Source organism: Talpa occidentalis, unplaced genomic scaffold (assembly GCF_014898055.3).
Source record: "Talpa occidentalis isolate TD23 unplaced genomic scaffold, MPIMG_talOcc4v2.1 talOcc4.10, whole genome shotgun sequence".
In the NCBI taxonomy this organism is placed as follows: domain Eukaryota; kingdom Metazoa; phylum Chordata; class Mammalia; order Eulipotyphla; family Talpidae; genus Talpa; species Talpa occidentalis.
Window position 1 is genome coordinate 52,203,601 of NW_023600993.1, and position 27,219 is coordinate 52,230,819.

Consider the following 27,219-nt stretch of genomic DNA (forward strand, 5'->3'; position numbering starts at 1 on the left):
CTGTGTACCTGGTAAATCCTAATAAAAGCCTACAAAAGCCACTGAGGGCTCCAGGACTCTCTTCTCCTTTACCCGGTCTGCTGGATCAGAAAACCTGCTCGGTGGCCTGTCCTGCCCCTACATTAGGTGTAAGTCGGAAAGATGATCCCTGCAGACGGGTATGGAGCCCTCCGAAGACCTCAGGAGTAGCAGACTGAGCCTGTGACAGCGCTGGAGGCATCATGGCGGCACAGAAGGTAGACAAGGTCCGGGAGTTGTGGGATGAGACCTCGCCTAGAGGAGGAGATGCTCAAGAGGACCAGCCAATGACCCCCAAGGCAGCAAGAATCACTGGGGAAGAGAGGACCACGATTCGGAGCTTGCCAGTGCTGATGTCAGGGAGAGGCCAATGGACTTGGACTAATGGACTTGGACTGACAATCCTGCCAGAAGGAGGAGGAACCTTGGCAGGTTGTTACATTTTGGGGACCCTGAGGTTGGATGGTATCGTTTAAAATCAAGGCATGGCCAGTGGGCCTTGGTATAAGAGCCCACAGTTGGCTGAGGGAGGAAGCCCTTGCCAAGTGCTTTGCAGCCGGGCAGAGGAGAAGCAAACTTAGACAAGCAAAAGCTGATGCTGAGATTGAGAAGCCCTGAGTGGCTGTTAAGCAGCCTAAGTATGCTGAAGACCAGTGAGTCTCTTAAAATCACCTGTGAGTGATGCCCTGTTCATTGTCAAGTAAGGGTGAGGATCTGAGGAGCCTGTCCCTGGGGAGATGGATGGGGAACGTGGCTTGTGGTGGAGCCCACAGCCAAAGAGGGGACCCAAGAGAGGCCACACGTGGAGCTTGTATCCACTGATCCCTGACCCAAGTGCTTGTTCAATGGGTTGGCCTGAGTGCAGGGTCTGCGTGTCTCATTGGTGGCTACGAAAGGCGAGTGTTGGAGTGACCGCAGACAGAAAACCCTGAGGGTTGGGAGATTGCCCCCAAAGAGTACAGAATCGCCAACCCAAGAGTGAGTGCATCCTAGGGGTGGATGCTATGTGTGGCTTGTGGCTTACACTACAGCCAGAGAAGGCCAGAAACCTGATGGCTCCTGGTGTGTGACGGCACATGCTGTGAGTGGTTCCCCTCCCTCACATGAGCAGTGCCTTCAGCAGCAGAAGTGGTGGATTATCTGCTGTTGCCAATAATTATCTTTTGCCACTAGGCTGGTACCCTGCCCGGACTTATTTGTGTTCTGTTGTATTTTGTTATATTTATTGTGCTGTATACTGTTTTACTTTTGTGGGCCATGACTGCAGTGTTCTATTGCCAAGAGAAATGTATATGACTTGTATAGACTGTCTGGCAGAGAACCCTGAGGGGGTAGATTGTAGGGTAACGGAAAATTCTGCCCTCCCGCCATTAGGCTGGATGAGGGAACCCTGTGGTCCCGAATGCATGCCTGACTATGGGCACCTGGAGTAGGGTGTGGGCATATGTACATGGGATTCACCTGGGCTAAGACTGGGCCTTTAAGGGCGGCATCACAGGGATGCCAGCAGAAGCAGAGAAGCAGAACCATGAGAGAGCAGAGCAGCAGAGACCACCAGAGAACGCCAGAGAGCCCAGACAGAGTGAAGACTTGCTGGGGCTGGGAGGCCTGCTAGCCTCCTGGTCCCCGGTACCCCTGCCTGCTGTGCAACTGGTGAATCCCAATAAAAGCTTGCAAAAGCCACTGAAGGCTCCAGGACTCTCCTCCTGTTACAGGACAGGGAGAGGGGCTCCTGAAACCCGCAAACCTGCCTGCTCTAAATAAGTTCTGCCATCCGCCACATCAACACAAAACAAATCAGACTTTTATGGGAAGGAACTTTAAATCAATTAGGAAACAAGACAGGAAAGGCAAAGAATATAGGTTCTAAATCAAGTACCCAAAGTTATCCATCTCCTCGTGGGTAGAAGTCCATCCAAATGGGATTGGCCCAGAGCAAGGCCCCAAAGACTGTCACAGGTCTAAAGCATCTTCCAGTGGGAACCCACAGAAAAGGGTCAGAAACAACCAGACAAGTCTGGAAGGAAAAGAGCAAAATGAAAAGACAAAAACCGCCATGGTCACCTCCCCACAGGTCTCTCACCCGCATCGATTTCACCCAATCCACGACCAAAAGGCAAGCGCAATTTCTTCACGTGTCTCTCAGCTCCATTTGCCTCCTCCAGGTCTTCTTCTGGCTTTCCATCCTGCTTGCTTTCTTCCTCAGTTTCCTCTGCAGCTTCTTTTCTCCCTGCTCAGCTCCACCCTTTTTTGGGTGGAGCAGGAAACCTGGAACCTCCCCCTTTCCTGGGGACCACCCTGTTACACTCCTTTACCCAGTCTGCTGGATCAGAAAACCTGCTCAGTGGCCTTTATGCCCCCCTACATAAGGTTTTTAGGAAGATGTGTTCATCAGGATTTTTTTTATTACAAGTGACAGGTAAGTTCCAATTGACTCAACTGAAAAATGGGAATTTATATCCTTTGCACACACAGAAAAAACTAAGAATGAACCTGACTTCAATGCTGGATCCAGGGACTTAACCAAGAGTATCATCTCTGTACCTTGTATCCTTCTCATTCACGTTTCTGAGTTAGTTTCCTTTTAAGGAAACCAGTTTTCCCTATGGCAGGAAAGACCAATACCTCACAGTCTTTATGATTATAGAAACTTTGATCACAGAAGGTGAGAGAACCTCCTTGTCCCACACAATTATTCTGATTGGTTCCATTGGTCAATCCCATTCCCAGATTCCATAGCATTTGGATTAAACCCAGCTTGAGTCATATATGCCCATTTGTATATAAGAGTGGATGGACATTTGGTAAACAGCTTCCTCCTTCTATCTCCTTCTGATGCAGAGGCCAAAACTGTAAAAGAAATAGAGTTGTCTAAATAGAAGAAAGAGAAGAGGCACTGAGCAATTGTTGCCATATTTTGTCAATCCAGGTTCTGTATCTCTTCACTATTCTTGTCCCAGGACTTTAATGTGGGGAAGAACATATTGGATCTTACTGAGTCATAGGGCAAGCAGATAGCTTCTAGGGTCAGAATAGAATAGGAAAAGCCTTGGAGGAATAAGGAAGTCTCCAGAGAAAAAGTTCCAAAGGGGCCTAATCAAATAACCCAGCTATAGGAACAAAGAACCTTAGGCTCCAAAGCCTAGATCTCAAAGCACAATACCCAAGCCGGTATTAGACTGCTGTAGGGGGTATCAGGAGAGCAGACCTGAAGGTGAAGATGAGATTTAGGGCCATTGTAGAAATCCAGCCCCTTTCAAATTCTACATAGTTTATTCAAAGTCAACAACAAACAAATCACTCCAAGAAGGAATGAGCCCCTCCTAAAGAGAAGACTATATCAGTGCATTCTCTGCGCTGGCGTAGGGCAGCAGGCCTTCTGCCTACCATTTCGCCCACTCTCTGTCCCTCTGTAGGGCAGCAGCCTTCCTGCCTGCCCATGACCTGCACCATGCCGGGCTTCTTTTCTATGACCTCCCTCAGCGGAGGCAGCTCTCCTCAAGGCCACCTGCCTGCAACCATGCTGGCCTCTCTCTTAGCAAACCTGTCCCTTTCGGGGCAGCCCTTTCAGCCTGTTTGTGTCTATGCAAGTGTCTTTTATTCTTCTCTTTTATAATAAACCTGCCCTTTTGGATATAACTAACATCTCTTTGTCCTTAAGAAACTTGCCTGGGAACTCACTGGGGCTGGTGACAGGGGAGCTCTGGTGAAACCTTTCCCAGAGTGAATCCAACTGTTACAGGGCAGGGAGGGGGGCACCTCAGAGTCCCCAAACCTGCCTGCTCTAAATGGGTTCTGCCATCTGCCACATCAACACAAAACAAATCAGACTTTATTTTTTTTTTTTATTTTCAAAATTCTTCTGGGATTTTTATTTTTTTTAATTTTTATTTATTTATTTTTTTTAAATAATAAATTTTATTTTTATATTCCCCATACAATTGCAGCCCCCCCATTCTGACCCCAATCCCTCCCCTCCCGCCCCCGCCCCCCTAAAAGTGTCTCTGGTTCATAGTTTTTTGTTGATTTTGATTTTCACTTTCTTACAGTTATTCATTTTCCTGGTCCCTTATTTAAGTTTTCTAGATTCCTGCTATGAGTGAGACCATCCGATATTTTTCTTTTTCTTTTTGGCTTATTTCGCTGAGCATGATCCCTTCCAGCGCCATCCATGTTGCTGCAAATTGCATGCATTTATCTTTTTTGAATGCTGAGTAATATTCCATGGTATATATGTACCACATCTTCTTGATCCAGTCATCTATTTTTGGGCATTTGGGTTGTTTCCAAAGCTTAGCTATTGTAAACAGTGCTGCTATAAACATAGGGGTGCAGGTGCTCTTTGGAATTGATGTTTCTGTGTCCTTTGGGTAAATACCTAGGAGTGGAATTGCTGGATCATATGGAAGCTCTATGTTTAGTAGGTCCAGAAATCTCCACACAGCTCTCCATAGTGGTTGGACCAGTTTGCACTCCCACCAACAGTGCAGAAGAGTTCCTTTTTCTCCACACCCTCGCCAACATTTGTTGTTGCTAGTTTTTTTAATATGTGCCATTCTCACTGGTGTAAGATGGTATCTCATGGTAGTTTTGATTTGCATTTCCCTGATGACAAGTGAAAAACAAATCAGACTTTAATGGAAAGGAACTTTAATACATTTAGTAAGCAACACAGGAAAGACAAAGAATCTAGTTTCTAAATCAAGCACCCAAAGTTACCCATCCCCTCATGGGTAAAAGTCCACTCAAAAGGGATTGGCCCAGAGCAAGGCCCCAAAGCCTGCCACAAGTCTAAAGCACTTTCCAGTGGGGACCCACAGAAAAGGATCAGAACCAGACAAGTTTCGGAGGAAAAGAGAAAAATCAAAATCAAGATAAAAGCTGCCATTGTTATCCTCTCCATGGGTCTCACCCACATCTTTGTCTCCCAGTCCACGACCAAAGGGCAAGTGCAGTTTCTTCACATCTCTCTGCTCCACATGCCCCCAGGTCTCCTGGCTCTCCATCCTGCTTCCTTCCTCCCCCAGTCTCTTCTCCAGCTTTTTCTCCTCCCTGTTCATCTCCACCCTCCTTCGGGTGGGGCAGGGAACCTGGAAACTCCCCTTTTCCTGGGTACCACCCTGTTACACAGGGACCCCACTCTCTGAACCCAAAAACTCCAACAACAAAATCATCAGCAACTCCAGGTAAGCCCAGTAACTTTTGTGCACTCCCCACTTCAGATTCACTCTTTGACAATTTTGAATCTCTCTTTCCTTCCTCCTTCTCCCAGGGTGTATGTGCTCCTATATAATTTCTGAGTAGGCTGGATATCAGGATATCTGCCCCTGGCCCAACACTCCTAATTTTGTCTCTGGTAAGATCCAGTCCTTCTTCAGAGGTCCCTGTCATGCTGGTATTCTTTGGACATCTTCACCTCCCAATGGCATTGATACTACTTTGTCTTCTCCCAATCCCATCCACCAGACCCTTGCAATCTAACATCTCTCTTTCAGCTAACTTTTCTATCTACCTTAGATGGTGAGGAAATTCAGTTGCTCCTCTATCCACCCCACTTTCTTTATTCTGGCCGTTTTAGCCCAGAAACAGGGCAGAAGACAAACCCCACACTTCAAATCCCATAAGTGTCTATCTCTCTTCTTTCCCACCAATCATCTCTAATCCAGGCAAGCTTTATACGGGAAAGAGTTGGTCATTTAATGTCCATCACTTCCATCCAACATTTATAAAGTAAAATTTACATCCTATGTAGATATCATGGCATCTCACCCCTGTTCTCATATCAGGAAGAAGCGCCTATCTTTCAGCTGCTGGGATTATTGGCAGTGATGACTTACAGCTGTTCCTTTCCACTTGCGAGCTGTCTCTTCCAAGGTTACATTCCCTCCCAGTGGGTGGCCATTAGCTTATGAGCCACTGATAAAGAAATCCAAGGGTACAGAATCCTCAAGTCAGACCAAGCCTCTCTGAAGGACCTCCCCAGCTCAGCAGTTCCCTGTGGGTATAGTTAGACCTCAGTCACAAAGGTCTTATAGGTCCAATCTTGCTCCTCTCACTGCTTTTTGAGTGCATTGTCTTGAGAATGCTCCCCATTGAAACTGCTGCAGATAGCTTTCTGATGGGAGTCTTTCCTGGAAACCTAATATCAGAATGCTCACATTTTTCAGAATATTCTTTTGCTATTAACACATTTTTGGTCTCACTCATTGCCCAGTTCTCATAAGTCAAAATATCCTCTCTCTTTTGAATGTCAGAAAATTATGATGGAACCTCTAAACCCCAAATTTGACTATTTACTTTGATCTATTTATTGATAATTTCTGTATTGAGTCAGTGAGGTAATGGTAATGCACAGGTGTAGCAAGCTTCAATTAAGAACTCTAAATTTTATCCTACTACCTAGTTAATTATGCCCAAATGAAGTTGTTTTTGGAGATACTGGGTTTGGAGAGTGGGGTCCTTGGGTTCACTCTGTGAAAAGTTTCACGAGAGCTCCCCCTTTGAATGGCACACAGAGAGTTTCCCAAGCAAGTTTCTCCACAGGACAGAAATGTTAGTTATATCCCAAAGAGCAGGTTTATTTTATTTTTTATTTTTTACATCATTGTTCATTTTTAAACAGTATTTGCTTCCCCCCCCACCCCCTCAGGTGTAGTCCCCATAGAGTTTCCTTCCCCAGTGCACCGTGCACCATCAGCTCAGTCCCCTGTGCTCCTCCCTCCCTCCCTCTGATCCCTCTCCCGCCTCCTCCCCTGCAGGATGTCTCTGATTTATAATTGTCTGTTTGGCTTTGCTTTGTTGTGTTTTGTGCTGTTATTATTTTTTTACACTGATGTCTTATTTGGTTTCCCTCTATTCCTGCTAAAAGTGAAACCATCGATATTTTTCTTTTTCCTTCTGGCTTATTTCACTGAGCATAATTCCTTCTAGCTCCATCCACATTGCTGGAGGGAGAGAAGAAAAAAGGACACTTGCATAGACACAAGCAGGCAGGGAGAGCTGCCCTTTTGTGGGGGGTAGTCTTAGGTTTTATCACCTTCTTTCAGGAGAGAGGGATTCATCTCTGTGGATTGGTTTATTTTTGGTAGCTTTTGAATAACTATGTAGAATTTGAAAGGGACCTGAGATTCTACAATGGCCCTCACCCTCCCTATCTTCACCTCCATCTGCCTCCTGGCACTCCCTGCAGCACTCTCACACCTGCTTGTGCTTTGTGATCCAGACACTGGAGCCTAAGGATTTTTAGTTCCCATAGCTGGATTAACGGCTATGTTAATCCTTTCTACCCATACCTCCTTGTGTGAGTCAGATTCTGGCCTTGTGATGCCTCCTTTTCAAGTTTTCTATTCTTTTCCTCCATCACAAAGTTCCCTTTCTGTTTTTCCATTCCTTCAAGTTAGTATATTTTCTTATTTGCCGGTCTGACACTGATTGGTAGAAGGATCTGAGAAAGTCAATTCCTACATACATGTTATGTCAGAAATAGAAACAGATTCCCTGACATGTAAAAGCCAACCATAATTACACTCTCACAAAAAAAAAAAAAAAATGGTGTTGTACATAAATAGAGCTTGTTCTATTTTCTTGGTTTATTGTCATATTTCTCATAGAAGAAAGGGACTAGCACTTTTCCAAAAACTTTTTAAGATAGAAGTAAGAGAGACTGAGATGAGGTACATGCACTGTATGAAGGATACTTCCAGTGAAAGACCCCAGATTTTAGGGTAATCTTCAATGTCCTGGGTAATATAGATTAGCCTGCTTGTTGTAAACTGATAACTGAAAAGTGTGTTTCGGCATGGGTCCTCTTATGTACGTGGTGACTTCATTGTCTTTCACAGTTGTTGCCACTGTCACAGAGGTCATCCACCCAAATCAGGAAAGACATGCATGTAGATATTCAAAATTCACAAGTCATTTGTTTCTAGAAGTGAGCTGTGGGTGTGCATCAGGATTTCATTGTGCTCTTGTTAGGGGGAAAGGATGTCCTGAGCTAATTCCAAACAGGCTTTGTGGACTCCACCCCCACTCCAGACCAAAGCCATCAAGACATTGGGAAAGACAAATCCCGTCACCACCAAAGGGAAGGTGGCTGGGACCTGAGGGTGGAGTTAGGCAGCCAGGTTTGGTATAAAGACCAGACACATGGGTCTCTCTCTCTCTCTCTCTCTCTCCTCCCCCCACCCCCAGAGTGCCATTGGGGATTCCAGATCGGTGCATCGGGTAGGAAGCATTTAAGACTTTATCTCCTACTTTTCTCCCTGAGTTGTACCTTTCCTCATTTCCCCTTCCCTGGTGAATAAACCTTTTATAAACCTTTTGTGTGTGCCTGCAGTGGAGTATTAAGCCCCTTTTAAGCGTGGGTGAGGATCCACAATCAGGCAACCCATTTTATATCAGGGCTGCCCTATAACACTCTGAGTTAAACTGAGAGAGTGACTGTCTCTTAGTGTGTATTTTCCAAGAATCAATGTATGATGAATTACAAATTGAATGCAACACAGTTATTTCCTTTGCAAATTATCATAATGATTATTAGAAAAAGACTTTTTCTTAAAGGGTATTTGAGCATCTCTTATACAGTGTTACAAGGCAGAGTGAAGGACACCCCAGAAACACCCAAAGTTGCCCGTTCTGAATAGGTGCTGCTGTCCCCCAAGTTAGGACAAAACATCTCTAGTGCGTAAGACCTTTCGTGGAAAGGAACTTTAATACAATAAAGTTCCCATCCTCTTGTGGGTAAAACCCCAGCCAAACGGGGTTGGCCCAAAGCAGGGCCACTGAGGCCCGAGAGCCCGCCACAAGTCTAAAGGACCTTCTGGCGGGGACCCATAGAAAAGGTTCAGAAATGGCCAGACAAGTCTGGAAAGAAAAGAGCAAAATCAAAATCAAGATCAATCAAGATTGTTACACTTCCCACAGGTCTGTCACCCGCATCTGTTTCATCATGCCTCCTCTAGGTTCCTTTCTTGCTCCCAGCCTAATTCCTTTCTTTCTCAGTCTCCTCTTCAGCTTCTCCCTCCCTGCTCAGCTCCACCCTTCCTGGGGCAAGGCAGAGAACTGGAACCTCCCTTTTCCCTGGGGACCACCCTGTGACAGTAGCAATATTATCGTTAAATTGCTTATACTTTTTGTGTTTTCAGTGTCTTTTTATAAAAAATAGTATATGACTAAAAATCAAATTTTGCTGTGTAAAATATTTAAAGCATTCAACCTCAATGTTCAGGGGAATCAGGATTATTATCTCCTCTTGCATGCACTTAGGTCAATTTAAATGCTGGGTCTAGTTCAGAAATAAAATCTTCAAGGAAAGATTGTGCAATCTTAAGGTAGAGATTGCTGGTTTATTTTCCTCATTGAGAATTTTCAAATTTAAGCTGGAAGTGATTTAGTGGAAGTGTATGCAGTGATGAGGACCTAGAGCAAGGGTTCTAAGCTCAAAATCCTAGAGTGGTCCAATAGATAACGTAAAAGCATGAAAAGGCAATTTTAAGATAATACTTATCTTGAAATTTATTTTATTTTATTGTAATGAAGTAAAATAAATTTTTATTGCAAAAAACTTAATTTTTATTTTATGGTATTGTATTCTGCTCCAACCTGGATAGTGTCTGAAATCTTGAGTGTTCAAATAACTCTCAAGGTTGGGCCTCCCTGGTGGCACAGGGGTTAAGACGCAACCTATGAAGCAATCCGCAGCCACTGCAGCACAAGTTCGATTCCCAGCCGGCCAGAGAGAAACCCACATGGCGGGACAGACCTCTCCTGTCTCGCCTGCTGCTCCCCTCAGCAGTGTATTTCGTATGTCTGCCTGTTCTATTCCCCACTCTGTCTCTGGTGAATCCTCTCACCTTCCCGTGCATCTCTGGCCTGTACCCCAAATCTTGTATAAAAATAAATAAGTCTTTAAAAAAAAAACCAAATAACTCTCAAGGCTCCAGATTTTTTAATGTACATGTTCATCTCATTTAATTATTTCTTTAAAAAAAAAAAGATTCACTCATTTATGCATACAAGAGCTGGGGTGCAGGCTAGAAATGCAGAGGGTGAGAAGATTCACTAGAGACAGAGTGGGGAGCAGAACAGACAGATTTCCAGAAATATACATGTTCAGGGGAGCATCAGGCGAGACAGGAAAGGTCTGCTGCCCCATGTGGGTCACCTCCCTGGCTACGGATTGAACTTGTGCTGCAGTGGCTGTGGATAGCTTCATGGTGCTGTGAGTCTCAACCCCTTGAGCCACCAGGGAGGCCCCTCATTTAATTCTTTCGATCTCCCCTCACTAAAGCAAGGGAAAATGATGCAAAGAAATGGGCAAATTAATGTACTCAGTTTGTTGTTAATAAAGGCATTTTTAATGTAACTTGAATTTTTTTGTTGTTCATATTAGCTGATTCTAGGCATAAGGAAAAAAATAGAAGATGAGATGCTGTGTATGCTGAAACTAAAGAGAACTCTATTTATGTGAGAAACAACTTTAGATCTGGAAATACATTTTCATATATAGTATGCATAGGCTATAATTGTTAATTAATGCTCCCAAATTAATCCTTTATTAAAGAACCTCTATTGGTTGTTAGGCTGCAGTTGACATATAGTAGGTAGATCATAGAAGGATTTCCCTTTTCACTGAGAGAATGATCATCCATGCAAGTTTCCAAGGGTCTTACTACGAATAAAATCTAATCAGTTCTGAAAGCAATCAGGTACAGTCAATCAGAAATCGAGGTATGGGGCAGAAAATCAGAATTTAAATAAAAGTTGCAATTAGAACCCACAGAACCAGTTTGACACTCTGAAGTTCTTTGGGCTTATTGACAGTATAAAAATTATCTCCACAGTGGTAAGAAGGGTTGGTGAAGATTTTTGCCTCCTGATAGAATATTGAAAATTATCTTCATCAGTGGGTTAATTGGCTTAATTTTCCTTCAGATGGTAACTTTCAAATGCTTGGTCTTAATTAGCATGGGTAAATGAGAAATGTAGGTGATTCGCACTTTTCAGTTTTCTTGTTCTCCAGAGATTTCCATTCCTTTCCCTTAAGATATTTGAAATGGCTGAGGGCTACATTGATTAAAATAAATTATGCTGGTATTTTATATCAGTTAAAATGTAGATGGGATTGACTCATTCCAGTCCATTAAAATAATACAACCCACAAATACTATAAAGGAGAAAGTGTGAGCTACTTAAGATGAACTTCACATCTATTTTGCTAAAAATCATAAAATTCTAATTTCTCATTAGGATATGATGTTCAAGGGAAAATTTAAAAGAATACAAGGCAATTTGTGTATTTAATAAAGTATGTATGTGGGAAAACTCATACTGAAAAGGACAGAGGAATCAAATGAGAAAAGTGTTATATGTCACTCTAAGATTATTTTCTTTAACTCTTATTTATCTTATTTACTAACCCTCTAAATTCAGGTTTACCTCTGACAGAAAGTTAAAATCAATATCAAAAATTGACTTTTAGAATCTGGAAATAGTTTTTATCTTGGTTCTGGTAATACATTAAACAGTTTCTTTCCTTTCTGTAACATTCAATATTTTATTCTAAAGACATATTACTTAGTAAACTCTGATATAGAACAAGCTTTCAGATTATGGAATTTGAATTAGAAGAACACAGAAGTGCAATTTGAGTTATTTGGCACAAATTTATTATGTGATAATATCTGAATTCAGAAAATTAAATAGTATCCACATTTCCCTGAGTACCTTTATGTAACAATTTCTGTAATTATCTAACAAATTTAAGACTTTTACAGTTCATATCTATTAGAGTCACCAATTAAAATTTTAATAAAGGTGGCAATAAAGTCAAAGATTTATTTTAAAATGTTTAAAAATAATTTTTGAGATTTGATTAAAGTGTACAGTTTTTCTTTCATTGCCACGTATGCAAGTTAACAATAATTAAAATGTAAAAATATCTTATTTTTCCATATATTCCAAAGTTAGACATAAAAGTGAGCAATTATGATTTTTATACTTAATAATACATATTTAATAAAATTTATGTAGTATTTATTTGTAACAAAATTCACACACCTACTTACAATGGAGTCGCAAAAAATGGTTATAGATATAGGAAGACTATATTGCCACCCTCAAATGTAAGCTACTAAAAGTTGGGTGTACAATGTACGCTAAAAATTAAGTTTGTTGAAACAGATATGTGTATATAAAAAAGGGAGGGAAGAAATTTATACTAAAATATTAACAATATTTGCCTGTGGATCTCAGGATTATTGGTATATTTTAGTGTTCTGTATTTTACACATTTTCTAGAACAAATGTATTTCTCTTTTATTGAGTCAAAATGTCATAAAATGATCCTTCTCTTTACTTTTTCATGAAGAAAAGGATCAGTGTGATTTGTTACCTGTAAGACTTTCGATTCTAGAAATCCTGCTGCACCCTTCCAGGTTGGCAAGCAGAGCACTCAGCATGGAGATCACATTTTACCCTTAAACGTAATAGCAGCTCCGTTTCCAGATTGCTCCCCAAATAAAAACAAGCATTGAACTTCCAATCAGTGATGATAATTTAATTTCCCTCTCAGCTGTAAGTACCAGAAAACAGTCAGGCAATCAGTGAGAAAAACGTGTTCTCCTGGTTTATTTTTACATTAAGTAATTAACATTTTCCTTTCTAACTAACATGAGGTCTAAAAAATATAGGCTCAGCAGAGCTAATTGTATAGGACTTCTTAGAAACAGAACTCCATGGGTTTTGGGGGGTTAGAATGAAAGAATACGGTGCTTAAATCAAACCCAGAAATGACTGGTTCTTGTAAGGTTCTTCATAACACTGAAACTTTGGGATTAACCCTGTATCAAGAAAAACTGTCCAAGACTTGGAAATGGGCAGAAGGGATTACTAGGTGTCCTTTAGTGCAGCACTAGATGTTGTGTTTCCTAGTCTGGGATTATCAGATTCTATAAGGCTAAGAACCTTTGATGGTCTATTGTCTTGAAATACAGGTTAAGGGCAATGGTTTTTGTTCCCAGTGAAGTAAATGGATTTTTTTCCAGTAGAGATAACATTATTTTTCATCCTCTAGAAGAAATAACCCCAAATGTTACATTTGTAGCCCAGTGTAACAGGAACTATTATGCTTTTGCCATGTGAACATTTCTAACTGTATGTTTATAAGTGTATGTCTGCTCTTTGGTTACTCAAAATCTCCTTTGAAACAGTCCTAATGTTTTATTAGTTTTCTCACTAATGGACTAAATATTCCTTTAGCATGTTTATTTGAAAGAAGATAAAAATTGGAGTTTAAATGACCTGATTTCAAAAATCAGGTACCTAAATAGTATCACATTGACTTCAGGACAGATAAATCAATAGAAAAGAATATTATTTCAGAAACAAACCACCATATACACTACTGACTTTCGACAAACGTGCAAAGACAATGCAGTGGGAAAAGTGCTTTTAACAAATGGTACCAGAACAACTGCATATCTATGTGCAAAAAAAAAAAAAAAATCCCTACAACTTGCAATCTAATGTATATTGCCAAATAGGACATGATATTTCCCTGTGTACTTTGATATCTGATATAAGTCACCAGTGTAGAATTTTATTGAGGTTTTTATATAAGTCATAATCCTTTCTCGTGATGATGATTCATTCATTCATCAAATACTTATTAATTACCCAATGCTAAAGACTCGAAATAGAGAGCAGAACAAGAAAAGCATGATCCTTGACCTTATGGACCTTCTTATATATAGTAAGAGATGGAGACATAATAAATGAGTCATCACGATGTTCGTTATAACTCAAATCATAATAAGTTCAACTGAGTGTTATATGTATTGTGAGAGCATGTGCCTTGATATTAACCTAATAGAAAGAGTGGAGGGTAGGAATTGGAAGTTTTTTTTTTTTTTTTTTTTTTTTTTTAGAAAGAGACATTAAGTTTAAGAGCTCAATGGGATCCTGGCAAAGAGTATGCAGAAAATCACAGCTGGAATCTTTGAGTCAATAGAACCAAAGGGCTAGAACAAGTCTTCAATTTAAGGTGTCTTTCTGGATTGCTGACAGTCAGGTGGGCAGTCCCAGTGTTACAAGGCTAATGTGAAAGGGGTTGGCCTGACTGTGGATCCACACCTGAGCACTTAAAAGGGTGAGACTCAACTGTAGACACACACAAAAATGTTAATAAAGTTTTATTTACAAAAAAGTGGAAATGAAGAAATGAATAACTCAGGAAGAGCGAGAAATAAATTAGTGATTGTATATGCTGAGCTGGGAACCCCATAGCACACTGAAAGCCGGTGAAAAACCAAGGATCCCCAAGGCTCACATGTCTGGTTATATACCAAGCCTGGCTGCTTAACCCGCCCCTTGTTCCCAGCAATCCTCAGATGGTGATGACATTATAGGATTTGTTATCCTTTATGTCTTGATTTCTTTGTTGGGGTGGGGGTGGGATCCATAAAACCTGTGTTTGTGGGCTACATTCAGGACATGCTTCCCCCAACACCAGGAAGCATCCTCCTCTATCTGGGTTTGACAAGCAACTGGACAGTCTAACCACCATGAAACCTGCAACTGTTATGGTGCCTGCCTATGCTCCAATCTCATATCCCCTGCGCTTGTGCTAGAGAGTCAAGGAAAAGTTACTGTCAGTAAAACCTCCTGAGAGCATAGCTAGCTGCAACTGAATTGTCAGTTACAATTTGGGGTATAGAGGAGAGCATAACCAATGGTCTTGACTAGTGATTGCAGATTGCTCTCTTGGCTCAGGAAATACAGTACCTTGACAGGCTATTGACCTTGGCATTCTATTGCAGAACCTAAATACCCCTCACATCTCAGCTCTTATCCTGTAAGGAAGATTCTTGAACTACCATTCAACCAATATAACAACAGAAAGCATAGCATCCAATACCAACATCCCACTCTAATACTCTGTAACCTGTGATCCTAATGCAAGACTCTCACTGCAGGATTGGAAATGAAGAAAATATAGCTTACTTCATGGAAGTAATCATAAGTATCAAGCAGAGGAGGCAAAAGAATGGAGGCAATGAAATTTACCCAATTGATGGATTAAGGCAAAATCTTGGTGGGGGAGAGGGGAATACCTAATGCAAAAGAATTAGCCAAACTACCAGGGAAATACTCCAAAGTAGAAGTATTTATGATGCTTACTGAAATTAGGAGAACAATAGATCACTGGGAAAAAAACAAAAGAAAAACACAAAACAAGGACCAAGAAAATATAAAAAGATCCCAACAGAAGACACAGAGATGAAGAAAAATAGTTGAACTTAAAAATACAATAGCAAAGACCACCAGTAGAATGAATAAAACTGAGGAATGAAACAATGGGATGGAAGGGAAAGAGATAAGAACTAAGAAAAGTGAGGACAACATAAAAAGACTTAGGGGACAGCATCAAGAGGAGCAATTTTGTATAGTAGGTGTTCTAGAAGGAGAAGAAAGGGACATAAATCCCCTTTGAAGAAATAATAACCAATAATTTCCTCATAGTGGGGAAGGAAATAATCATCCTGATCCAGGAAACTAAAATAATCCCAGACAAGGCAAATACAAATGCATACCAAAACATATGCTGAAAATCTCAAAAATTTAAGATGAGAAAATCTTTAAAGTAACCAGAAAAAATCAGAGTCACATGTATGGGAACCCATGGGGCTTTCAGCCAATTTCTCTTCAATAAATGGTGTTGGGGAAACTGGACAGCTGCAAGGCAGAGAACTATCTCACACCATACACAAAAATCAACTCAGAATGGATAAAATGCTTGGATGTAAGACCTGAAACCATAATATACCTATAAGACAGCACAGGCAAAATGCTTTCCAACATTCATCTCTCCCTCACCTTGAGTCCCTGACAAGCTTTATGTCTAAACGTCAGATAGTATAATTCCTCCAACTTTGTTCTTCTTTGTCAAAAGCATGTTGACTTTTCTGGGTCTTTTTCTTTTCCATAGAATCAAACTTAAGAATCATTTTGTAGATGCCCACAATATATTTTGCTGGCATTTTTGGTTGATACTACACTGAATGTATATAGCAAGTTGGGAAGTACTGATATCTTGACAATAGTGTATATGACCGTGACCATGAAATATGTTTCCTCATATTCAGTTCTTCTTTCTTCAGAACTTTTCAGGTTTTCTTTTACAGGTCTTAGGCATGTGTTGTTAGACTTGAACCTAAGTATTTAATTTTGAGGTGCTAATGTAAGTGGTATTGTGTTTTTAGTTTCAAATTCTAATTATTCCTGATACATATATAAAACAGACTCATAACCTTGATACAATCATTTATTAGTTTAAAGATTTTTTTGGTAATTGTTTGGAATTTTCTTTTTAATGGGAGTTCTTTGTAAAACTAGATGATGAAATAGCAATAAATAAGTTCAGATTTTTTAACAATAGTGTTTTGGAGCTATTATACAGAATGAGTTCTTTTATAAGCCATTACAACAAACTATAGCAATTGAAAAGAAATAGAACATTGACATTAAACCATAGAACCTCTGTCAAAGCAATCAGAGAATTTTAGCTTATTAACCCTCAAAGTTCATCTTTAGTTTAGCATACTGCCATACTGGATAAGAAGGCAAGGAGACCTGAAATCCTGCCTTCCCTCCGCTCAGCAGGCAGAACCCAAGAGCTAGGGCAGAATTTTCTCCCCCATGGAAGTCTGCCAGTGAGACTGCATCAGCCTGAAGAGTTTTATTCAAACCTTCTAAAAAACTAATGGTTTGGGTGAAGTTTGTTTACATCTTAAGTTATAAACAAATGTAAATTACAGCATATTTTACTTGTTTAGTAATATCTGCTGCTATATTAGCTGTTTTGAAAATGTGATTTGAATGATATACTGGGGAACAATTCAAACAAAAATGTAGATTTTGCATTTGTGTATGTGAGATTTTGTCTGTCAGAAATGCATCTAGCTGAAGTGAATCACGTAGGTATATACAAAATGCATATACCAAAATGTATATACAAAATGTACCTTTGTGGTGTTTGTCATGTGAATTTGCAAAGGTATTTAAGAACAGCTAGGTTGCACTGTTACAGAACTGATGTATTTAATTTCACTCATGAGGAAACTGTTTCCAAAACCTAGAGTGACCCTAACATAGCAGAAATTATCTGAAGACAGAAAAAAAGAGAGGTGCTTATCACTCAGCAAGTATCTATCACCACTCCTGTCTTATGTGAGCAGGAAGGAGAAAGTTACCTCTCTCACATCTTTGCTTCCTGAGTGCTGCTCATGCTTTCAAACCAACCTCTTTCAAAACAACCACAGGGCTATGCTTGTGCCCCACTTTGGCATTTCTCGCTTCCATTTTGTATAATTATGAGATCTCTGTGTCCTTCTTCCCACAGAAGAGTTGAAAGACCAGAACTTTGTTTTCTGTAACAAATTGTTTGAAGATATGAATCCTCAAGCAATGTTTTGGGTAGAATTGAAAATTTTCTATTACAAACCTAACATCCGATACATCTTTGGTGAGCCAGGATGAATGCACTTGGTAAAGAATCCTAAGTATGTACAAAGCAAAAACAGACAATTATAAACCAGAGACATCCTGCAGGGAAGGAGGAGGGAGAGGGATCAGAGGGAGGGAGGGAGGAGCACAGGGGACTGAGGTGATGGTGGACAGGTGCCTTGGAGAGGGAAATTCTATGGGGATTCAAACTGAGGGGGTGGGGGGAAGCAAATATTGTTTAAAAAATAAAAAAAAACCCACTACTGTAAGATAAAACAGCCGCTTTTTTCCATTAAATGAAAAAAAATTAAAATTAAAAAATAAATAATAAATGCAAAAAAAAAGAATCATGCGTATGTTTAAAATGCAAGTAGGTTCTCACTGAATTGCCAAATACAGTGCTTGGATCATCCAATGCTCTCAAAAGATTCAGTAAAGGAGTAAATAAATAATTATAAAGGTAATATGGTAGTTCAAAGATCTATTTGAATAATCTGTTCCCAAATGAACTGTATATTATAGCAGTGTTGTTTACAAATAATGTAACAAGAATAATATGGAACCAAATATTTTGGCTAAGTGGAAAAAAAAGAAACTCATAAAAATTTTGTGTAAATTTTGCTTTTTAAGAAATTCCTTTCTCCAGAACTTGGTCTTAATCTGCAAATATAAGTATTACTCTAAATGGGTTCTGATTTCCAATTAGCTTTACATAAGAAAAGCATTTTAGCATCTGTAAACAATTATAAGTTGTATTAAATTAGCCCTGGTTTGTGTTCCCATCACACTGCTATTGCTTACAATCTGGTTTGAGACCACTCCTCTTTCTACTAGATTCTTGCTGTCCTCAGTGCATTCATGCAAATCTCCTGGCAGCCTGATATCTAGACAACACCTCTTTAAATGATCCTCTTAAAATGTGAATAAATGAGTGTAGGCTCTCTCTGGGCCCGCAGTAATAGTCCTTCACCTTACTCAGAATAGAAAGCGAATGACCTCATATTACCCTGTGTCAGTCTTACCTGTGTCACCTGCCCTTATGTCTAGAATGCTCTCTCACCTTCCTGGTAGCCTCATCTGTCACCTCTGCTCCAGCCCTAGCACTTACTGTCCTTTCACACCACAACTGCTTTTGTATTTTCTATGCACTTGGAATTTCCTCTGCTTGAAACATGTTTCTTTCAGATACTGGATGGTCCCTTCCCTCACCTTGGAATCTTCCTTCAGGTGAATCCTTCTTTAGAGGCCTAACCCAGGCTATTGAAAATTCATCCTTAAGACCCCAGTCATTCTCTGTCTGGGTGTTCCTTCCCTTTACTTTTTCATACCACTTTTACCTACTCTGTAGTTCACGTATTTAATGTATGGTTATTGCACATATTATGCTAGAATAGAATCCCTATAAGGGTGGGAAGCTTTTTTAAAAAAAGATTTGTTTTATTTGTGCATACAAGAACAGGGGTATGCATACAAGAACTGGGCCTGAGGTGCAGGGGGTGAGAGGATTCATCAGAGACAGAGCGGAGAGCAGAACAGGCAGACTGACTGAAACACACTGCTGAGGGGAGCAGCGGACGAATCAGGAGAGGTCTGCAGCACCATGTGGGTATCTCCCTGGCCGGGGATCTGAACTCGTGCTGCAGCGGCCATGGATAGGTTTTAGGGTTGTGTCTTTACCCCTGATGCCACTAGGGAGGCCCAAGGGTGGGAAGCTTTATGTGTTTTGTTCAATGATGTGTTACACAGCCAGGAATAAAGGGTGTGTTCAATAGGTACTGTTAAAATGAATAAGATCATTAATCAACATTTTACATACTTCTGCTACCTTAGCGGTATATTTCTCATGATTTACAAATTCCTTATTAACAAATTCCTTATTAATCAGGCTTAAAACTAGAAGGACAAGTGGGAAGGGAGCACCCTGGACTGTGCCTGGTGCTGGGTGTGTTATGGTGAACATGCAGATCCTATACTAGCCAAGTACTAACAACATAAAGCAACTGTACTTTACCAAAAACAAAAACAAACAAACAAAAACCCAGAAGGATAATGGCCAAATGAAAAGCAAATTTTTAGACATTCAAAGTTGAAAGTTAGACACAACTCAACATTAGAATTGTGATTTTAGTGAAGAAGAAACTGCTTAGATATAGAGGGACAATTTATATAAAAGCAAAAATCTAAGATCTGCAAGTGTTGTTAAGATATGGGAAAAATACATGTGAATATCTTTTTTAATTGAATCTAGGAAATCCTCATTTTTTTCTGTGTTTTTCCCTCAGATTTTATTAAAGATAAAGTACATTGGTTATAATAATATTGACTAAGTTCATTCAAAGAGGGAAGAGAAAGTCTTAGCTTGTGTCTTTCTATTGGAATCGTGCCTTTTAAAATATTATATCAGAAAAGCAAGTGAGCTTGACTATTTAATTGCAGTAGAACATGTGACCAATTCAACTATTGATTTTACTTCATTTGCCATCTTATAATATATTATATACTTTTCCACTCATTCTACATAATGTTCAGTATAGAATTTTATATTTATAAATTCTTTTAAATATTTAATGCCTTCCCATTTAGGTTCTTAAATCAAATGTTTTTCTAATAGACTTAAATAATCAGCATCATACTGAAAATTTAGGAAAAAGGTATAGAGATAGATCAAATCTTATGATACCTAAGGATTTTCAGAAAATATAAAACCATGTATCTGAATACTAAATGTGTCAAATTATATATATTAATTAGAATTTATGGATTAATATAATAGAACCCTGTGTAATGGTATGAATATAGTGTAGCCATATATAATGAAATGTAATTCATATATGCAGGTAATATGGAAAGTGAAATGTAAATTTATGTGATTTAATAAAGTTGCTATTGAACAACATATAAAAATTGAACAAGAAAAAAAGCTTTATTAGCATATGATACAAATTATTCTAAAAATTTCTCTTGAAATATAAATTACACTGCTATATATAGGGTTCTAATTCTTTTGGATAATAGAACCATGATATTTTTGAAAAGTAATAAGATCATTGACAATAAGCTAAAGATCAATAAATATTTATTCGTGTTGGCGGGGGCATGTATGGCAGGGAATGTACCAAGCTTATAACCAATGAGGCTGGGTAACAGTAAGCATAAAATGAACAAAACTGCCATATGTAAAAGAGCAGGTTGGCAATTTATTAGGTAATTTGTTAAAGTTTGTACACTGAAAAAAAATAAGCTAAACTATAGTTTCTGTGTTATTCAACCATACCACTTTGGCCTTACCTACAAGTTGTTTTCTTGATGTGTGAGAGCATTAAAGAACGACCTCTAATTAATATAGTAAGTCCAAATGCTGCCAATATTGGGTGCCACCCAAGCTATCTAAGTGCTGTCTAAGTTGCTGATGTACAATCCCATTCCAAGAGAGTTGTCATTATAAAGCCAGGTCAGCATGGCAGCAAAAATCTATAAATATAGTGCCTATGTTGTAGCCTATCACCTCAGGAAGGAGCACGCACCCTGTCTTTTTAAAAGAGGTTTCCATATGCTGTAGAAGACATGTGTGATAAATTAAGCACTTCTTTCTAGACACTGAAAACATAATAGTGATATAATTAATTACAGTCATATTCTTGTTAAAATTGTGCAGAAAAATTACACCTTTTTCGATTAGCATGAAATATAAGTGTCAAATCTGTAATAAAACCCTGATCAATAAAACAATAATAATTGTGTTGTTAAAAGCGGACATCGAAAGGTGTTCATGGCAACATATTTTAAAGGTTAGAAACCCTTTTAAAATAAACGGATTTCATCTTTACACTATGTCATCTAAATCATTACTGTGTTTGTGTATACAATTATAATCAGACGATAAATTGCAGCTATTGAATGGATTAAGTCTGCACTTCTTGACCTCATAAATCTGAGATTGTCATAGCTTTAGAAAATGCTTGTGTAACAATCAGTTGATTACATGGCATGAGCAGCTGCGTGCATGTTAACTGGAAAATATGAAAGGGGAAGGGTAACACAGAGTGCAATGACAGAACTTTATAACGTAGCTGACTCTTTTTAACACTTTCAAACCCTTCCTTCAGAATGTGCTTTACGTATCAGTAGGTTTACCTATTTAATACAGAATGTTAAAGTTGAGACTAACAAAATGAGATCCAACTAAAACTTATTATTCACTAAAAATCCCTCAAAATATCCATTCATGTTAAATCATCATTTTTTAAAAAGTCTGAACAGAAGAATAGAGGGGTGAAAATACTTCACTATAGTTAGTGATTCAGGGAGAAAAATTCATCCTGAATCCAAAGCCATCCTGTTTCTTAGTGTACCATTTCCACCAGGTGTGCAATGCCCCTTTGACACATTCTCAATTGCATTTTAAAAGAAATGAATCAGAATATGTGATGTTTTACATTATCAAAAATGTCAAAATTGAGGGGCCTCCCTGGTGGTGCAAGGGGTTAAGACGCAGCACTATGAAGCTATCTGCAGCCACTGCAGCACGAGTTTTATCTCAGGCCAGGGAGCTACCCACATGGCCTATCAAACATTTCCTGACTCACCAGTGCTCCCCTCAGCAGTGTGTTTCATTCAATCCACCTGTTCTGTTCCCCACTCTGTCTCTGGTGAATCCTCTAATCCCCCACACCTCTGGCCTGTACCCTGGTTCTTATATGCATAAATAAATAAATCTTTAAAAAAAAATTTAAATTGTGAAAATGGCTAGCCGGTGACTAATGAAAATAAAATACTTTAAGTAACAATATACTACTAGTTTTTGCAAGCAGATTATACCTGAATCTGCCATTTTACTCCTCATTCATGAGGTATTATGTTCATTTTAGGTCTTCTTAGGAGAATTGGTTTTAACTCAACTTTATCTATTTGTATATAGCTTCCACCTTATACAGAAAATGACCCAATTTTGAAAATCTCATATATTGAAATAGTATTAATCAAAGATTCAAAGAGAATTAGATTATTAATAATGAAATATTTTCATTTACTTTAATTTTCTCAGATGAAAGAACTAAACCACACTTTAAACGTTAGTTAAGAATTTACAATCTACTCATAAAAGTGACATTTTTCTCATTTTGTATAAAAAGTTAGAGTATTGAATAACTAAATAACTAATACCAAGGTCATAATGAAATGGGAAATCAGGGCAGCTCAAAAGGAATCCTAAATTTCAAGTTCCTGAGGAACAACCGCTTTTTCATATAACCCCTACTTAATAACACTTAATGATTAAATTGCCATGAAAATAAAACATCTTGTTCAAAAGGCATTCTAGTATGGAAAATTGGAAGACAGCGATCTATGATATGCACTCGACGTCTTGAAAACAGCCTCATAACATATTATACTTGGTGTCCTCCTGCCTATTTGCAGAGCATGCTAACTTTCAGAAAACTGTGTAAAGAAATGTCTATACCCTTAAAGTCATGAGATTTTTTTGCCTTCATGAATTCTGACCAAGGAAGCTGATGATCACATTCACACCAAAATCTCTTTGTGACTTCTGAGTCATATTCACACAGATTACAACTTCATTTGATAGTAAAATCCACAGTTTTTATTTTTTCCTAGGTAATGTCAAGAAAGCTGATGTTGGAAACTTTGTTCACTATGAAGAACTATGCCTCATAATAATGGTTAAAATTCAAGTGTTAAACTTTACTTTTAGATAACTCACTTATATTACCTCACTCAGTCTTATAAGCAACCTGCAATGGAATTATCATTCATCCAGATAAGAAAACTGAGAGATTAAGAGTATTGCTCTTGGTTGCAGAGCTAGAAGGTGACAAAGCCAGATGTGAGCCCAGATCTTTCAATTTCCAGAAATCTACTCTTAATCTCTGTGCAATACAGCCTCCTGGCTTTACATTTCCCAGCTCTAATTAAATTCCCAGAGTGAAGGACTCCAAATCTCAACAACTGAAATCCTCCAATAGACCTCTTTAAAAAAAATCCTCATAGACCATGGAATATTAATTGGCATTCAAAAAAGATAAACACATGCAATTTGCAGCAACATGCATGGAGCTGGAAGGGATCATGCTCAGCAAAATAAGCCAGAAAGAAAAAGAAAAATACCGGATGGTCTCACTTATAACAGGAATCTAGAAAACTTAAATAAGGGACCAGGAAAAAAAATAACTATAAGAAAGAAAATATCAAAATCAACAAACAACTATGAATCAGAGACACACTACGGGGGGTGGGGGGTGGGAAAAGGAGGGCTTGGGGTCAAAATAAGGGGGTTGTAATTGTATGGGGAATATAAAAATAAAATTTAAATTAAAAAAATCCTCTGCTTCAAAAGTAAAAATTTTGTCAAAATTTTAGCCTAAAAATGACTCTTAAACCAATATGGCCACTTTTATTTTCAACTCCATTGTCTAACCTACTTGTATGACAAAATGTAGTGACTCCAATAATTGGTGTCCATGAGTATTTTGTTTAGGTGAAAAATACAATCAATTAAAGCTTAGCATTTTAGTCAAAGACAGACTTTTAAAAAATAAGTACTAAGAGCAATCACATAACTCCTGTGGAATTTTCTTAACAAGCTTGATTGTATGCCAGAGAATGGATTGAAAGGAATTTATTCAAAACTTGTCAAACCAGTTTGTTGTTTTCTTTGGCATCAATGATAGACACATTCAATGAATTAACTCAATTGGCTAGCTATTTTAGGTAAATATGCCAAATGAAAATAATGACACTTAGGGTTATTTGATCTCTGCTATTCTTATTATACCAGCACAATCTTGCTTAACTTAGTTTTTTCTTAACTGACATCATGAAAGTTTTTGCACCATGTTCCCTTGACATTTTTGGTTCCTACCACATGTTTGTGTGACTTTTGAAAGTGCATCAAAGATAGGGACTTTGAACATGCTCTTCTTCTGCCTGAATTACATATTTCATTAATCCCTCATGCCCTGTTCTAGTTTCAAAAATCTTTAATTCTAATGCAATGAAAGAGTTCTTGACCTCTGTGATTATGTGAAACATTCCTACCACATGCTGTCAGAACACATAGGACCTTTCTTCATACCAATCAGCAGCAGTCATTGTCAAATTGTACGTTATTAGCGCTTCCTTGATTGATGCCCTTTTTTCTGTAGGCTATAATCTTCATGTAGGCAGGCATCTCATCTTCTTCTGTTCATTATTTACTCCCTGAGCCTAACACAGTCTCTGGTTTATTAGGTAGCAGATACTGTGTTAGGCACAGAAGGTTAATAATGTAAAGATATTGAATTGAGAGGACAATGAATAGAATGGTAGTTAAGCCAGAGACATAATATAACTGTGAGTTAAAAGGTGAATAAATTTATTTCTAATCAACCTTATTGAGATATAATTTACATCAAATAAAATGCACTGATACTAAAGTGTGGTTCACTAAGTTTTTGGTACTTTGGTTTTTCATAAGTTGTTTCTGGTAACTGAGCAGTAGGCAAGTCTGAATGTCCCCCCACTTCAGATTCTTCACTTGTAATAAGGCATTCGGTTCCTAAAGTCACTGTCCATTCCAGGATTCTAGGTCTGTATTTAGGTCCTTTGCACTAGGAGATGCTGCCAAAGCTATATAGTCCTGAAAGGGTAGCTTTTGGTTTGGAAAATTTTCAAAAGATAGGGTTAATCTACCTGATTGTGGAGATGATTTGCTTATACACATCCTAATTTATCAAGAATGAATTTTCAGATTACCCCTTCCTTGGAAAATGAAGACTTAGCCTCCTTAAAATAACCAGTCTTTAAATATGTGGTTCAGTAACTTTGCTGATATATCCATACCCCAGGGAATCTTTTCAAAATGTGTATATTTATATATAATCATCATTTGCACACTTTGTTGGGACATGGGAAATTTTCTACTCCATCTGGGTTCTATGGTGGATGAATGAACAAATTTTCACGGGACAGATTAGCAAGAGAAAAAGGCTAAAATTAAATAACATAAGTGTGGATAATTTACATGGCAGAAATTTTAAAGAAGAAGGAACTAAGTAGGTATTTATTTATCCTGCATTTAGGAAGCACCAACCTCAAGGTTGGGTGGTTGGGGCTGAACATGACAGACAAGAAGGGGTTACCTTAATCTTATTCTGAGAGCGAAAATGAGATTCTTAGAGAGGACATCCACCAATGAACCTATAACTGTGTGAGAACAAAAAATTACATTCTTCTAGGTCACAAAAACGGGAGCAGTGACTGCTTCTCTGATTAGGAAAACAGCCACTTGATCATCTCTTCTTTAATTAGGGAAGGGCAAAGGACTTAAGCAACAACAGAAGCTTCTCCTCAGGCTCTAAGGATTTCATTATTCTGAGCTCAGAATAATACTCTGTATGCCAGAATGGGTCATCTTGGGGGAACCAGTTTTTGAAATCTAGATGTGGACTGATTTATGTACCTTCAAGTTGAAATACATGAAATTTTATTTATCTATTATACCTTAGTGAAGTTTAAAAAACATTTCATACCCTAAAATTTTAAAAATATTATTTAAGCTCCTTCAACCAGAGTTGTGGTAACTCTTTTCTGTCAGAGCCACTGAAGTACGGGAGGGAAAAAGAAAAAAAAAAAAAAAAAGAAACAAGGGATACTTAAGTAAAAAATATAAAGGTAAGGTGTTTCTACCTACTTATCTTTGTATCTTCATACCTTCCCTCACCCCTTTCTCTCCTCTGCTTTTGTTCCTTTATGCATTATTTTAATGACAGAACTACAAAAACACAGGCCTCCCTGGCAGCTTAGGGGCTGAGGTCTCTAAGTCTCAGCACTATCACTGCTGCAGCTTGAGTTTGTTTCCCAGCCAGGGAACTAACCCATACATGGCACAGCAGACCTCTCCTGTCTTGCCAGCTGCTCCCTTCAGCAGTGTATTTCAGTAAATTTGCCTTCTCTGCTCCCCAATCTGCCTCTGGTGAATCCCTCCCACACCTCTGGCCTACACCCCAATTCTTCCACCAAAAAAAAAAATACAAAGACAGTATTCATTGATCTATTTTTTTTAAATTTTTGAGTATTAATGGTTTTTTACTTAGAGTTTTGAATGCCATTGGTTTGTATCTATTTGTAACAGGGTGGTCCCCAGGAAAGGGGGAGGTTCCCTGCCCCTCCCAAGGGAGGGTGGAACTGAGCAGGAAGAGGAGAAGCTGAAGAAGAGACTGAGGAAGGAAGCAGGATGGAGCCAGAAGGAGACCTGGAGGAGGCGCATGGAGCCTAGAGACACGTGAAGAAACTACGCTTGTCTTTTGGTCGTGGACTGGGTGACACAGATGTGGGTGAGACCCACGGGGAGGTGACAAAGGCAGCTTTTATTTTGATGTTGATTTTGCTCTTTTCCTTCCGGGCTTGTCTGCTTGTTTTTGACCCTTTTCTGTGGGTCCCCACTGGAAGATGCTTTAGACTTGTGGCAGGCCTTGGGGCCTTGCTCTGGGCCAATCCCATTTGGATGGACTTTTACCCACAAGTGGACGGGTAACTTTGGGTGCTTGATTTAAAAACTAGATTATTTGCCTTTCCTGTATTGTTTCCTAGTTGTATTAAAGTTCCTTCCCATTAAAGTCTCATATGTTTTGTGTTGATGCGGCGGATGGCAGAACCCATTTAGAATAGGCAGGTTTGCGGGGTTTGGGCTGCCCCTCTCCC